General features: G+C 65.3%; 1 protein-coding gene across 31 annotated transcripts in view; it reads left to right on the forward strand.

Annotated features, from left to right (window-relative positions):
- rims2a (regulating synaptic membrane exocytosis 2a) overlaps positions 1 to 12,555 on the forward strand; it is a 1,580,193-nt gene that overhangs the window by 1,079,708 nt on the left and 487,930 nt on the right. The gene's annotated exons all lie outside the window — the stretch shown is intronic.

The raw sequence follows: 12,555 nt of genomic DNA on the forward strand, positions 1-12,555 counted from the left end.
AGGGGAGCTCCGTGAGAGGGGAGCTCCGGGAGAGGGGAGCCCGGAGAGGAGCGTAGTAAAGGGGATCTCGGAGGAGAGCGCAGTAAAGGCGAGCTCGGAGGAGAGCGCAGTGAGATGGGAGCTCGGAGGAGAGCGTAGTGAGAGGGGAGCTCGGAGGAGAGCGCAGTGAGGGGGGAGCTCGGAGGGGAGCGCAGTGAGAGGTGAGCTCGGAGGAGAGCGCAGTGCGAGGGGAGCTCCGAGGAGAGCACAGTGAGAGGGGAGCTCGGAGGGGAGCACAGTGAGAGGGCAGCTCGGGGGGGAGCGCAGTGGGAGTGGAGCACATTGAAGGGGATCTCGGAGGAGAGCACAGTGGGAGGGGAGCTCGGTGGGCAGCGCAGTGAAGGGAAGCTCGGAGGGGAGCGCAGTGAGGGGGAGCTCGGAGGGGAGCTCAGTGAGAGGGCAACTCTGAGGGGAGTGCAGTGGGAGGGAAGCTCGGAAGGCAGCGCAGTGAAGGGGAGCTCGGAGGGGAGCACAGTGAGAAGGGATCTCGGAGGAGAGCGCAGTGAAGGGGAGCTCGGAGGAGAGCGCAGTGAGATGGGAGCTCGGAGGAGAGCGCAGTGAGAGGGGAGCTCGGAGGAGAGCGCAGTGAGGGGGGAGCTCGGAGGGGAGCTCAGTGAGAGAGCAGCTCGGAGGGGAGCTCAGTGGGAGGGCAGCTCGGTGGGCAGCGCAGTGAAGGGGAGCTCGGAGGCGAGCGCAGTGCAGGGGAGCGTTGAGGGGAGCACAGTGAGAGTGGCTCTCGGAGGAGAGCGCAGTGAAGGGCAGCTCGGAGGCGAGCACAGTGTAGGAGAACTCGGAGGGGAGCGCAGTGAGAGGGGAGCACATTGAAGTAGATCTCGGAGGAGAGCACAGTGGAAAGAGAGCTTGGAGGGGAGCACAGTGAGAGGGAAGCTCGGAGGGGAGCGCAGTGAAGGGGAGATCTGAGGGGAGCGCAGTGAAGGGGAGCTCGGAGGGGAGTACAGTGAGAGGAGAGCTCGGAGGGGAGCGCTGTGAGAGGGGAGCTCGGAGGGGAGCGCAGTGAGAGGGGAGCTCGGAGGACGGCACAGTGAGAGGGGAATTCCGAGGGGAGCGCAGTGAAGGGGAGTTTGGAGCGGAGCACAGTGAGAAGGGAGCTCGGAGGGGAGCGCAGTGAACGGGAGCTCTGAGGGGAGCGCAGTGTAGGGGATCTCCGAGGGGAGCACAGTGAAGGAGAGCTCGGAGGGAAGCGCAGTGAAGGGGATCTCGAAGAGGAGCGCAGTGAAGAGGAGCTCGTAGTGGAGCGCAGTGAGAGGGGAGCACAGTGAGCGGGGAGCTCGGAGGGGAGCACAGTGAGAGGGGAGCACATTGAAGGGGATCTCGGAGTAGAGCATCGTGAGAGGGGTGCTCGGACGGTAGCGCTGAGAAGGGGAGCGCAATGAAGGGGAGCTCGGAGGGGAGCGTAGTGAAGAGGTGCTCGGAGTGGAGCGCAATGAGAGGAGAGCACAGTGAGCGGGGAGCTCGGAGGGGTGCACAGTGAGAGGGGAGCAATTTGAAGTAGATCTCGGAGGAGCGCAAAGTGGGAAGAGAGCTCGGTGGGGAGCGCAGTGAAGAGGAGCTCGGAGTGGAGCGCAGTGAGAGGGGAGCACATTGAAGGGGTTCTCGTAGTATAGCACAGTGAGAGGGGAGCTCGGACGGTAGCGCTGAGAAGGGGAGCGCAATGAAGGGGAGCTCGGAGGGGAGCGTAGTGAAGAGGTGCTCGGAGTGGAGCGCAGTGAGAGGGGAGCACAGTGAGCGGGGAGCTCGGAGGTGTGCACTTGAGAGGGGAGCACATTGAAGTAGAATTCGGAGGAGCGCACAGCGGGAAGAGAGCTCGGAGGGGAGCGCAGTGAGAGGGGAGATCTGAGGGGAGCGCAGTGAGAGGGGAGATCGGAGGGGAGCGCAGTGAAGGGGAGATCTGAGGGGAGCGCAGTGAAGGGGAGATCTGAGGGGAGCGCAGTGAAGGGGAGCTCGGAGGGGAGTGCAGTGAAGGGGAGCTCGGAGGGGAGCGCAGTGAAGGGGAGCTCGGAGTGGAGCACAGTGAAGGGGAGCTCGAAGGGGAGCACAGTGAAGGGGAGCTCGGAGGGGAGCGCAGTGAAGGGGATCTCGGAGGGTAGCGCAATGAAGGGGAGCTCGGAGGGGAGCGTAGTGAAGAGGTGCTCGGAGTGGAGAGCAGTGAGAGGGGAGCACAGTGAGCGGGGAGCTCGTAGGGGTGCACAGTGAGAGGGGAGCACATTGAAGTAGACTTCGGAGGAGCGCACAGCGGGAAGAGAGCTCGGAGGGGAGCGCAGTGAGAGGGGAGATCTGAGGGGAGCGCAGTGAAGGGGAGCTCGGTGGAGAGCGCAGTGAAGGAGAGATGTGAGTGGAGCGCAGTGAAGGGGAGCTCGGAGGGGAGCGCAGTGAAGGGGAGCTCGGAGGGGAGCGCTGTGAAGGGGAGCTCGGAGGGGAGCGCAGGGAAGGGGAGCTCGGAGGGGAGCGCAGTGAAGGGGAGCTCGGAGGGGAGCGCAGTGAAGGGGAGCTCGGAGGGGAGCGCAGTGAGAGGGGAGCTCAGAGGGGAGCGCAGTGAGAGGGGAGCTCGGAGGGGAGCTCCGTGAGAGGGGAACTCCGTGAGAGGGGTGCTCGTAGGGGAGCTCCATGAGAGGGGAGCTCGGAGGGGAGCTCCGTGAGAGGGGAGCTCGGAGGGGAGCTCTGTGAGAGGTGAGCTCGGAGGGGAGCTCCGTGAGAGGGGAGCTCGGAGGGGAGCTCCGTGAGAGGGGAGCTCGGAGGGGAGCGTCGTTAATGCGAGCTCGGAGAGGAGCGCAGTGAGAAGGGAGCTCGGAGGGGAGTGTAGTGAAGGGGAGCTCGGAGGAGGGCGCAGTGAAGGGTAGCTCGGAGGAAAGCGCAGTGAAGAGGAGCTCGGAGTGGAGCGCAGTGAGAGGGGAGCACAGTGAGCGGGGAGCTCGGAGGGGAGCACAGTGAGAGGGGAGCACATTGAAGGGGATCTCGGAGTAGAGCATAGTGAGAGGGGAGCTCAGACGGTAGCGCTGAGAAGGGGAGCGCAATGAAGGGGAGCTCGGAGGGGAGCGTAGTGAAGAGGTGCTCGGAGTGGAGCGCAATGAGAGGAGAGCACAGTGAGCGGGGAGCTCGGAGGGGTGCACAGTGAGAGGGGAGCACATTGAAGTAGATCTCGGAGGAGCGCAAAGTGGGAAGAGAGCTCGGTGGGGAGCGCAGTGAAGAGGAGCTCGGAGTGGAGCGCAGTGAGAGGGGAGCACAGTGAGCGTGGAGCTCGGAGGGGAGCACAGTGAGAGGGGAGCACATTGAAGGGGTTCTCGGAGTATAGCACAGTGAGAGGGGAGCTCGGACGGTAGCGCTGAGAAGGGGAGCGCAATGAAGGGGAGCTCGGAGGGGAGCGTAGTGAAGAGGTGCTCGGAGTGGAGCGCAGTGAGAGGGGAGCACAGTGAGCGGGGAGCTCGGAGGTGTGCACTTGAGAGGGGAGCACATTGAAGTAGACTTCGGAGGAGTGCACAGCGGGAAGAGAGCTCGGAGGGGAGCGCAGTGAGAGGGGAGATCTGAGGGGAGCGCAGTGAAGGGGAGCTCGGAGGGGAGCGCAGTGAAGGGGAGATCTTAGGGGAGCGCAGTGAAGGGGAGATCTGAGGGGAGCGCAGTGAAGGGGAGCTCAGAGGGGAGTGCAGTGAAGGGGAGCTCGGAGGGGAGCGCAGTGAAGGGGAGCTCGGAGTGGAGCACAGTGAAGGGGAGCTCGGAGGGGAGCACAGTGAATGGGAGCTCGGAGGGGAGCGCAGTGAAGGGTTGCTCGGAGGGGAGCGCAATGAAGGGGAGCTCGGAGGGGAGCGTAGTGAAGAGGTGCTCGGAGTGGAAAGCAGTGAGAGGGGAGCACAGTGAGCGGGGAGCTCGGAGGGGTGCACAGTGAGAGGGGAGCACATTGAAGTAGACTTCGGAGGAGCGCACAGCGGGAAGAGAGCTTGGAGGGGAGCGCAGTGAGAGGGAGCTCGGAGGGGAGCGCAGTGAAGGGGAGATCTTAGGGGAGCGCAGTGAAGGGGAGATCTGAGGGGAGCGCAGTGAAGGGGAGCTCGGAGGGGAGTGCAGTGAAGGGGAGCTCGGAGGGGAGCGCAGTGAAGGGGAGCTCGGAGTGGAGCACAGTGAAGGGGAGCTCGGAGGGGAGCACAGTGAATGGGAGCTCGGAGGGGAGCGCAGTGAAGGGGAGCTCGGAGGGGAGCGCAATGAAGGGGAGCTCGGAGGGGAGCGTAGTGAAGAGGTGCTCGGAGTGGAGAGCAGTGAGAGGGGAGCACAGTGAGCGGGGAGCTCGGAGGGGTGCACAGTGAGAGGGGAGCACATTGAAGTAGACTTCGGAGGAGCGCACAGCGGGAAGAGAGCTTGGAGGGGAGCGCAGTGAGAGGGGAGATCTGGGGGGAGCGCAGTGAAGGGGAGCTCGGAGGGGAGCGCAGTGAAGGAGAGATCTGAGGGGAGCGCAGTGAACGGGAGCTCGGAGGGGAGCGCAGTGAAGGGGAGCTCGGAGGGGAGCCCAGTGAAGGGGAGCTCGGAGGGGAGCGCAGTGAAGGGGAGCTCGGAGGGGAGCGCAGGGAAGGGGAGCTCGGAGGGGAGCGCAGTGAAGGGGAGCTCGGAGGGGAGCGCAGTGAAGGGGAGCTCGGTGGGGAGCGCAGTGAGAGGGGATCTCAGAGGGGAGCGCAGTGAGAGGGGAGCTCGGAGGGAGGCTCCGTGAGAGGGGAACTCCGTGAGAGGGGAGCTCGGAGGGGAGCCCCATGAGAGGGGAGCTCGGAGGGGAGCTCCGTGAGAGGGGAGCTCGGAGGGGAGCTCCGTGAGAGGGGAGCTAGGAGGGGAGCTCTGTGAGAGGTGAGCTCGGAGGGGAGCTCCGTGATAGGGGAGCTCGGAGGGGAGCTCCGTGAGAGGGGAGCTCGGAGGGGAGTGTCGTGAATGCGAGCTCGGAGAGGAGCGCAGTGAGAAGGGAGCTCGGAGGGGAGTGTAGTGAAGGGGAGCTCGGAGGAGGGCGCAGTGAAGGGTAGCTCGGAGGAAAGCGCAGTGAGAGGGGTGCTCGGAGGAGAGCGTAGTGAAGGGGAGCTCGGAGGGGAGCGCAGTGAGAGGGAAGCTCGGATGGGAGCACAGTGAGAGGGGAGCACAGTGAGCGGGGAGCTCGTAGGGGAGCACAGTGAGAGGGGAGCGCAGTGAAGAGGAGCACGGAGTGGAGCGCAGTGAGAGGGGAGCTCGGACGGTAGCGCTGAGAAGGGGAGCGCAATGAAGGGGAGCTCGGAGTGGAGCGCAGTGAGAGGGGAGCACAGTGAGAGGGGAGCACATTGAAGTAGATCTCGGAGGAGAGCACAGTGGGAAGATAGCTCGGAGGGGTTCGCAGTGAAGGGGAGCTTGGAGGGGAGCACAGTGAGAGGATAGCTCGGAGGGGAGCGCAGTGAGAGGGGAGCTCGGAGAGGAGCTGCGTGAGAGGGGAGCTCGGAGGGGAGCTCCGTGAGAGGGGAGCTCGGAGGGGAGCTCCGTGAGAGGGGAGCTCGGAGGGAGCTCCGTGAGAGGGGAGCTCGGAGGGGAGCTCCGTGAGAGGGGAACTCCGAGGGGAGCTCCGTGAGAGGGGAGCTCCGAGGGGAGCTACGTGAGAGGGGAGCTCGGAGGGGAGATCCGTGAGAGGGGAGCTCGGAGGGGAGCTCCGTGAGAGGGGAGCTCGGAGGGGAGCTCCGTGAGAGGAGAGCTCGGAGGGGAGCTCCGTGAGAGGCGAGCTCGGAGGGGAGCTCCATGAGAGGGTAGCTCGGAGGGGAGCTCCGTGAGAGGGGAGCTCAGAGGGGAGCTCAGTGAGAGGGCAGCTCGGAGGGGAGCGCAGTGGGAGGGAAGCTCGGAGGGCAGCGCAGTGAAGGGGAGCTCAGAGCGGAGCGCAGTGAGATGGGAGCTCGGAGGGGAGCTCCGTGAGAGGAGAGCTCGGAGGGGAGCTCCATGAGAGGGGAGCTTGGAGGGGAGCTCCGTGAGAGGGTAGCTCGGAGGGGAGCTCCGTGAGAGGGGAGCTCGGAGGGGAGCTCAGTGAGAGGGCAGCTCGGAGGGGAGCGCAGTGGGAGGGAAGCTCGGAGGGCAGCGCAGTGAAGGGGAGCTCGGAGGGGAGCACAGTGAGAAGGCAGCTCGGAGGAGAGCACAGTGGGAAGAGAGCTCGGAAGGGAGCTCAGTGAAGGGGAGCTTGGAGTGGAGCGCAGTGAAGGGGAGCTCGGAGGGGAGCGCAGTGAAGGGGAGATCTGAGGGAAGCGCAGTGAAGGGGATCTCGGAGGGGAGCGCAGTGAGAGGGGAGCTCGGACGGTAGTGCTGAGAAGGGGAGCGCAATGAAGGGGAGCTCGGAGGGGAGCATAGTGAAGTGGTGCTCGGAGTGGAGCGCAGTGAGAGGGGAGCACAGTGAGCGGGGAGCTCGGAGGGGAGCACAGTGAGAGGGGAGCTCAGAGGGGAGCGCAGTGAAGGGGAGATCTGAGGGAAACGCATTGAAGGGGATCTCGGAGGGGAGTGCAGTGAGAGGGTAGCTCGGAGGGGAGTGCAGCGAAGGGGAGCTCGGAGGGGAGCGCAGCGAAGGGGAGCTCGGAGGGGAGCGCAGTGAAGGGGAGCTCGGAGGGGAGTGCAGTGAAGGGGAGCTCGGAGGGGAGCACAGTGAGAGGGGAGCTCGGAGGGGAGCACAGTGAGAGGGGAGCTCGGAGGGGAGCGCAGTGAGAGGGGAGCTCGGAGGAGAGCACAGTGAGTGGGGAGCTCGGAGGAGAGCGCAGTGAGAGGGGAGCTCGGAGGGGAGCGTAGTAAAGGGGAGCTCAGAGGAGAGCGCAGTGAAGGGGATCTCGGAGGAGAGCACAGTGAGGGGAGAGCTCGAAGGGGAGCGCAGTGAGAGGGGAGCTCGGAGGGGAGCTCAGTGAGAGGGCAGCTCGGAGGGGAGCTCAGTGGGAGGGCAGCTCGGTGGGCAGCGCAGTGAAGGGGAGCTCGGAGGGGAGCACTGTGAGAAGGGAGCACGGAGGAGAGCACAGTGGGAAGAGAGCTCGGAGGCGAGCGCAGTGCAGGGGAGCTTTGAGGGGAGCACAGTGAGAGTGGCGCTCGGAGGGGAGCGCAGTGAAGGGGAGCTCGGAGGGGAGCACAGTGTAGGAGAGCTCGGAGGGGAGCGCAGTGGGAAGAGAGCTCGGAGGGGAGCGCAGTGAAGGGGAGCTTGGAGGGGAGCACAGTGAGAGGGGAGCTCGGAGGGGAGCACAGTGAAGGGGAGATCTGAGGGGAGCGCAGTGAAGGGGAGCTCCGTGAGAGGGGAGCTCCGGGAGAGGGGAGCCCGGAGAGGAGCGTAGTAAAGGGGATCTCGGAGGAGAGCGCAGTGAAGGCGAGCTCGGAGGAGAGCGCAGTGAGATGGGAGCTCGGAGGAGAGCGCAGTGAGAGGGGAGCTCGGAGGAGAGCGCAGTGAGGGGGGAGCTCGGAGGGGAGCGCAGTGAGAGGTGAGCTCGGAGGAGAGCGCAGTGCGAGGGGAGCTCCGAGGACAGCACAGTGAGAGGGGAGCTCGGAGGGGAGCACAGTGAGAGGGCAGCTCGGGGGGGAGCGCAGTGGGAGTGGAGCACATTGAAGGGGATCTCGGAGGAGAGCACAGTGGGAGGGGAGCTCGGTGGGCAGCGCAGTGAAGGGAAGCTCGGAGGGGAGCGCAGTGAGGGGGAGCTCGGAGGGGAGCTCAGTGAGAGGGCAACTCTGAGGGGAGCGCAGTGGGAGGGAAGCTCGGAGGGCAGCGCAGTGAAGGGGAGCTCGGAGGGGAGCACAGTGAGAAGGGATCTCGGAGGAGAGCGCAGTGAAGGGGAGCTCGGAGGAGAGCGCAGTGAGATGGGAGCTCGGAGGAGAGCGCAGTGAGAGGGGAGCTCGGAGGAGAGCGCAGTGAGGGGGGAGCTCGGAGGGGAGCGCAGTGAGAGGGGAGCTCGGAGGAGAGCGCAGTGCGAGGGGAGCTCCGAGGAGAGCACAGTGAGAGGGGAGCTCGGAGGGGAGCACAGTGAGAGGGCAGCTCGGGGGGGAGCGCAGTGGGAGTGGAGCACATTGAAGGGGATCTCGGAGGAGAGCACAGTGGGAGGGGAGCTCGGTGGGCAGCGCAGTGAAGGGAAGCTCGGAGGGGAGCGCAGTGTGGGGGAGCTCGGAGGGGAGCTCAGTGAGAGGGCAACTCGGAGGGGAGCGCAGTGGGAGGGAAGCTCGGAGGGCAGCGCAGTGAAGGGGAGCTCGGAGGGGAGCACAGTGAGAAGGGAGCTCGGAGGAGAGCACAGTGAGTGGGGAGCTCGGAGGAGAGCGCAGTGAGAGGGGAGCTCGGAGGGGAGCGTAGTAAAGTGGAGCTCAGAGGAGAGCGCAGTGATGGGGATCTCGGAGGAGAGCGCAGTGAGGGGCGAGCTCGGAGGGGAGCGCAGTGAGAGGGGAGCTCGGAGGGGAGCTCAGTGAGAGAGCAGCTCGGAGGGGAGCTCAGTGGGAGGGCAGCTCGGTGGGCAGCGCAGTGAAGGGGAGCTCGGAGGGGAGCACTGTGAGAAGGGAGCACGGAGGAGAGCACAGTGGGAAGAGAGCTCTGAGGCGAGCGCAGTGCAGGGGAGCTTTGAGGGGAGCACAGTGAGAGTGGCGCTCGGAGGAGAGCGCAGTGAAGGGGAGCTCGGAGGGGAGCACAGTGTAGGAGAGCTCGGAGGGGAGCGCAGTGAGAGGGGAGCACATTGAAGTAGATCTCGGAGGAGAGCACAGTGGAAAGAGAGCTTGGAGGGGAGCGCAGTGAAGGGGAGCTTGGAGGGGAGCACAGTGAGAGGGGAGCTCGGAGGGGAGCGCAGTGAAGGGGAGATCTGAGGGGAGCGCAGTGAAGGGGAGCTCGGAGGGGAGTGCAGTGAGAGGAGAGCTCGGAGGGGAGCGCTGTGAGAGGGGAGCTCGGAGGAGGGAACAGTGAGAGGGGAATTCCGAGGGGAGCGCAGTGAAGGGGAGCTCGGAGCGGAGCACAGTGAGAAGGGAGCTCGGAGGGGAGCGCAGTGAATGGGAGCTCTGAGGGGAGCGCAGTGTAGGGGATCTCCGAGGGGAGCACAGTGAAGGAGAGCTCGGAGGGAAACGCAGTGAAGGGGATCTTGAAGGGGAGCGCAGTGAAGAGGAGCTCGGAGTGGAGCGCAGTGAGAGGGGAGCACAGTGAGCGGGGAGCTCGGAGGGGAGCACAGTGTGAGGGGAGCACATTGAAGGGGATCTCGGAGTAGAGCATAGTGAGAGGGGAGCTCGGACGGTAGCGCTGAGAAGGGGAGCGCAATGAAGGGGAGCTCGGAGGGGAGCGTAGTGAAGAGGTGCTCGGAGTGGAACGCAATGAGAGGAGAGCAAAGTGAGCGGGGAGCTCGGAGGGGTGCACAGTGAGAGGGGAGCACATTGAAGTAGATCTCGGAGGAGCGCACAGTGAGAAGAGAGCTCGGTGGGGAGCGCAGTGAAGAGGAGCTCGGAGTGGAGCGCAGTGAGAGGGGAGCACAGTGAGCATGGAGCTCGGAGGGGAGCACAGTGAGAGGGGAGCACATTGAAGGGGTTCTCGGAGTATAGCACAGTGAGAGGGGAGCTCGGACGGTAGCGCTGAGAAGGGGAGCGCAATGAAGGGGAGCTCGGAGGGGAGCGTAGTGAAGAGGTGCTCGGAGTGGAGCGCAGTGAGAGGGGAGCACTGTGAGCGGGGAGCTCGGAGGTGTGCACTTGAGAGGGGAGCACATTGAAGTAGACTTCGGAGGAGCGCACAGCGGGAAGAGAGCTCGGAGGGGAGCGCAGTGAGAGGGGAGATCTGAGGGGAGCGCAGTGAAGGGGAGCTCGGAGGGGAGCGCAGTGAAGGGGAGATCTGAGGGGAGCACAGTGAAGGGGAGATCTGAGGGGAGCGCAGTGAAGGGGAGCTCGGAGGGGAGCGCAGTGAAGGGGAGCTCGGAGGGGAGCGCAGTGAAGGGGAGCTCGGAGTGGAGCACAGTGAAGGGGAGCTCGGAGGGGAGCACAGTGAAGGGGAGCTCGGAGGGGAGCGCAATGAAGGGGAGCTCGGAGGGGAGCGTAGTGAAGAGGAGCTCGGAGTGGAGAGCAGTGAGAGGGGAGCACAGTGAGCGGGGAGCTCGGAGGGGTGCACAGTGAGAGGGGAGCACATTGAAGTAGACTTCGGAGGAGCGCACAGCGGGAAGAGAGCTCGGAGGGGAGCGCAGTGAGAGGGGAGATCTGAGGGGAGCACAGTGAAGGGGAGATCTGAGGGGAGCGCAGTGAAGGGGAGCTCGGAGGGGAGCGCAGTGAAGGAGAGAACTGAGTGGAGCGCAGTGAAGGGGAGCTCGGAGGGGAGCGCAGGGAAGGGGAGCTCGGAGGGGAGCGCAGGGAAGGGGAGCTCGGAGGGGAGCGCAGTGAAGGGGAACTCGGAGGGGAGCGCAGTGAAGGGGATCTCGGAGGGGAGTGCAGTGATAGGGGAGCTCGGAGGGGAGTGCAGCGAAGGGGAGCTCGGAGGGGAGCGCAGCGAAGGGGAGCTCGGAGTGGAGCGCAGTGAAGGGGAGCTCGGAGGGTAGCGCAGTGAAGGGGAGCTCGGAGGGGAGCGCAGTGAGAGGAGAGCTCGGAGGGGAGCGCTGTGAGAGGGGAGCTCGGAGGAGGGCACAGTGAGAGGGGAATTCCGAGGGGAGCGCAGTGAAGGGGAGCTCGGAGCGGAGCACAGTGAGAAGGGAGCTCGGAGGGGAGCGCAGTGAATGGGAGCTCTGAGGGGAGCGCAGTGTAGGGGATCTCCGAGGGGAGCACAGTGAAGGAGAGCTCGGAGGGAAGCGCAGTGAAGGGGATCTTGAAGGGGAGCGCAGTGAAGAGGAGCTCGGAGTGGAGCGCAGTGAGAGGGGAGCACAGTGAGCGTGGAGCTCGGAGGGGAGCACAGTGAGAGGGGAGCACATTGAAGGGGTTCTCGGAGTATAGCACAGTGAGAGGGGAGCTCGGACGGTAGCGCTGAGAAGGGGAGCGCAATGAAGGGGAGCTCGGAGGGGAGCGTAGTGAAGAGGTGCTCGGAGTGGAGCGCAGTGAGAGGGGAGCACAGTGAGCGGGGAGCTCGCAGGTGTGCACTTGAGAGGGGAGCACATTGAAGTAGACTTCGGAGGAGCGCACAGCGGGAAGAGAGCTCGGAGGGGAGCGCAGTGAGAGGGGAGATCTGAGGGGAGCGCAGTGAAGGGGAGCTCGGAGGGGAGCGCAGTGAAGGGGAGATCTGAGGGGAGCGCAGTGAAGGGGAGATCTGAGGGGAGCGCATTGAAGGGGAGCTCGGAGGGGAGCGCAGTGAAGGGGAGCTCGGAGGGGAGCGCAGTGAAGGGGAGCTCGGAGTGGAGCACAGTGAAGGGGAGCTCGGAGGGGAGCACAGTGAAGGGGAGCTCGGAGGGGAGCGCAGTGAAGGGGAGCTCGGAGGGGAGCGCAATGAAGGGGAGCTCGGAGGGGAGCGTAGTGAAGAGGTGCTCGGAGTGGAGAGCAGTGAGAGGGGAGCACAGTGAGCGGGGAGCTCGGAGGGGTGCACAGTGAGAGGGGAGCACATTGAAGTAGACTTCGGAGGAGCGCACAGCGGGAAGAGAGCTCGGAGGGGAGCGCAGTGAGAGGTGTGATCTGAGGGGAGCGCAGTGAAGGGGAGCTCGGAGGGGAGCGCAGTGAAGGAGAGAACTGAGTGGAGCGCAGTGAAGGGGAGCTCGGAGGGGAGCGCAGTGAAGGGGAGCTCGGAGGGGAGCGCAGGGAAGGGGAGCTCGGAGGGGAGCGCAGTGAAGGGGAGCTCGGAGGGGAGCGCAGTGAAGGGGAACTCGGAGGGGAGCGCAGTGAAGGGGATCTCGGAGGGTAGTGCAGTGAGAGGGGAGCTCGGAGGGGAGCGCAGCGAAGGGGAGCTCGGAGGGGAGCGCAGTGAAGGGGAGCTCGGAGGGGAGCACAGTGAGAGGGGAGTTCGGAGGGGAGCACAGTGAGAGGGGAGCTCGGAGGGGAGCGCAGTGAGAGGGGAGCTCGGAGGAGAGCACAGTGAGTGGGGAGCTCGGAGGAGAGCGCAGTGAGAGGGGAGCTAGGAGGGGAGCGTAGTAAAGGGGAGCTCAGAGGAGAGCGCAGTGAAGGGGATCTCGGAGGAGAGCACAGTGAGGGGAGAGCTCGAAGGGGAGCGCAGTGAGAGGGGAGCTCGGAGGGGAGCTCAGTGAGAGGGCAGCTCGGAGGGGAGCGCAGTGAAGGGGAGCTCGGAGGGGAGCACTGTGAGAAGGGAGCACGGAGGAGAGCACAGTGGGAAGAGAGCTCGGAGGCGAGCGCAGTGCAGGGGAGCTTTGAGGGAAGCACAGTGAGAGTGGCGCTCGGAGGGGAGCGCAGTGAAGGGGAGCTCGGAGGGGAGCACAGTGTAGGAGAGCTCGGAGGGGAGCGCAGTGAGAGGGGAGCACATTGAAGTAGATCTCGGAGGAGAGCACACTGGGAAGAGAGCTCCGAGGGGAGCGCAGTGAAGGGGAGCTTGGAGGGGAGCACAGTGAGAGGGGAGCTCGGAGGGGAGCACAGTGAAGGGGAGATCTGAGGGGAGCGCAGTGAAGGGGAGCTCCGTGAGAGGGGAGCTCC

This window comes from Scyliorhinus torazame, chromosome 11, assembly GCF_047496885.1.
Source record: "Scyliorhinus torazame isolate Kashiwa2021f chromosome 11, sScyTor2.1, whole genome shotgun sequence".
Classification (NCBI taxonomy): domain Eukaryota; kingdom Metazoa; phylum Chordata; class Chondrichthyes; order Carcharhiniformes; family Scyliorhinidae; genus Scyliorhinus; species Scyliorhinus torazame.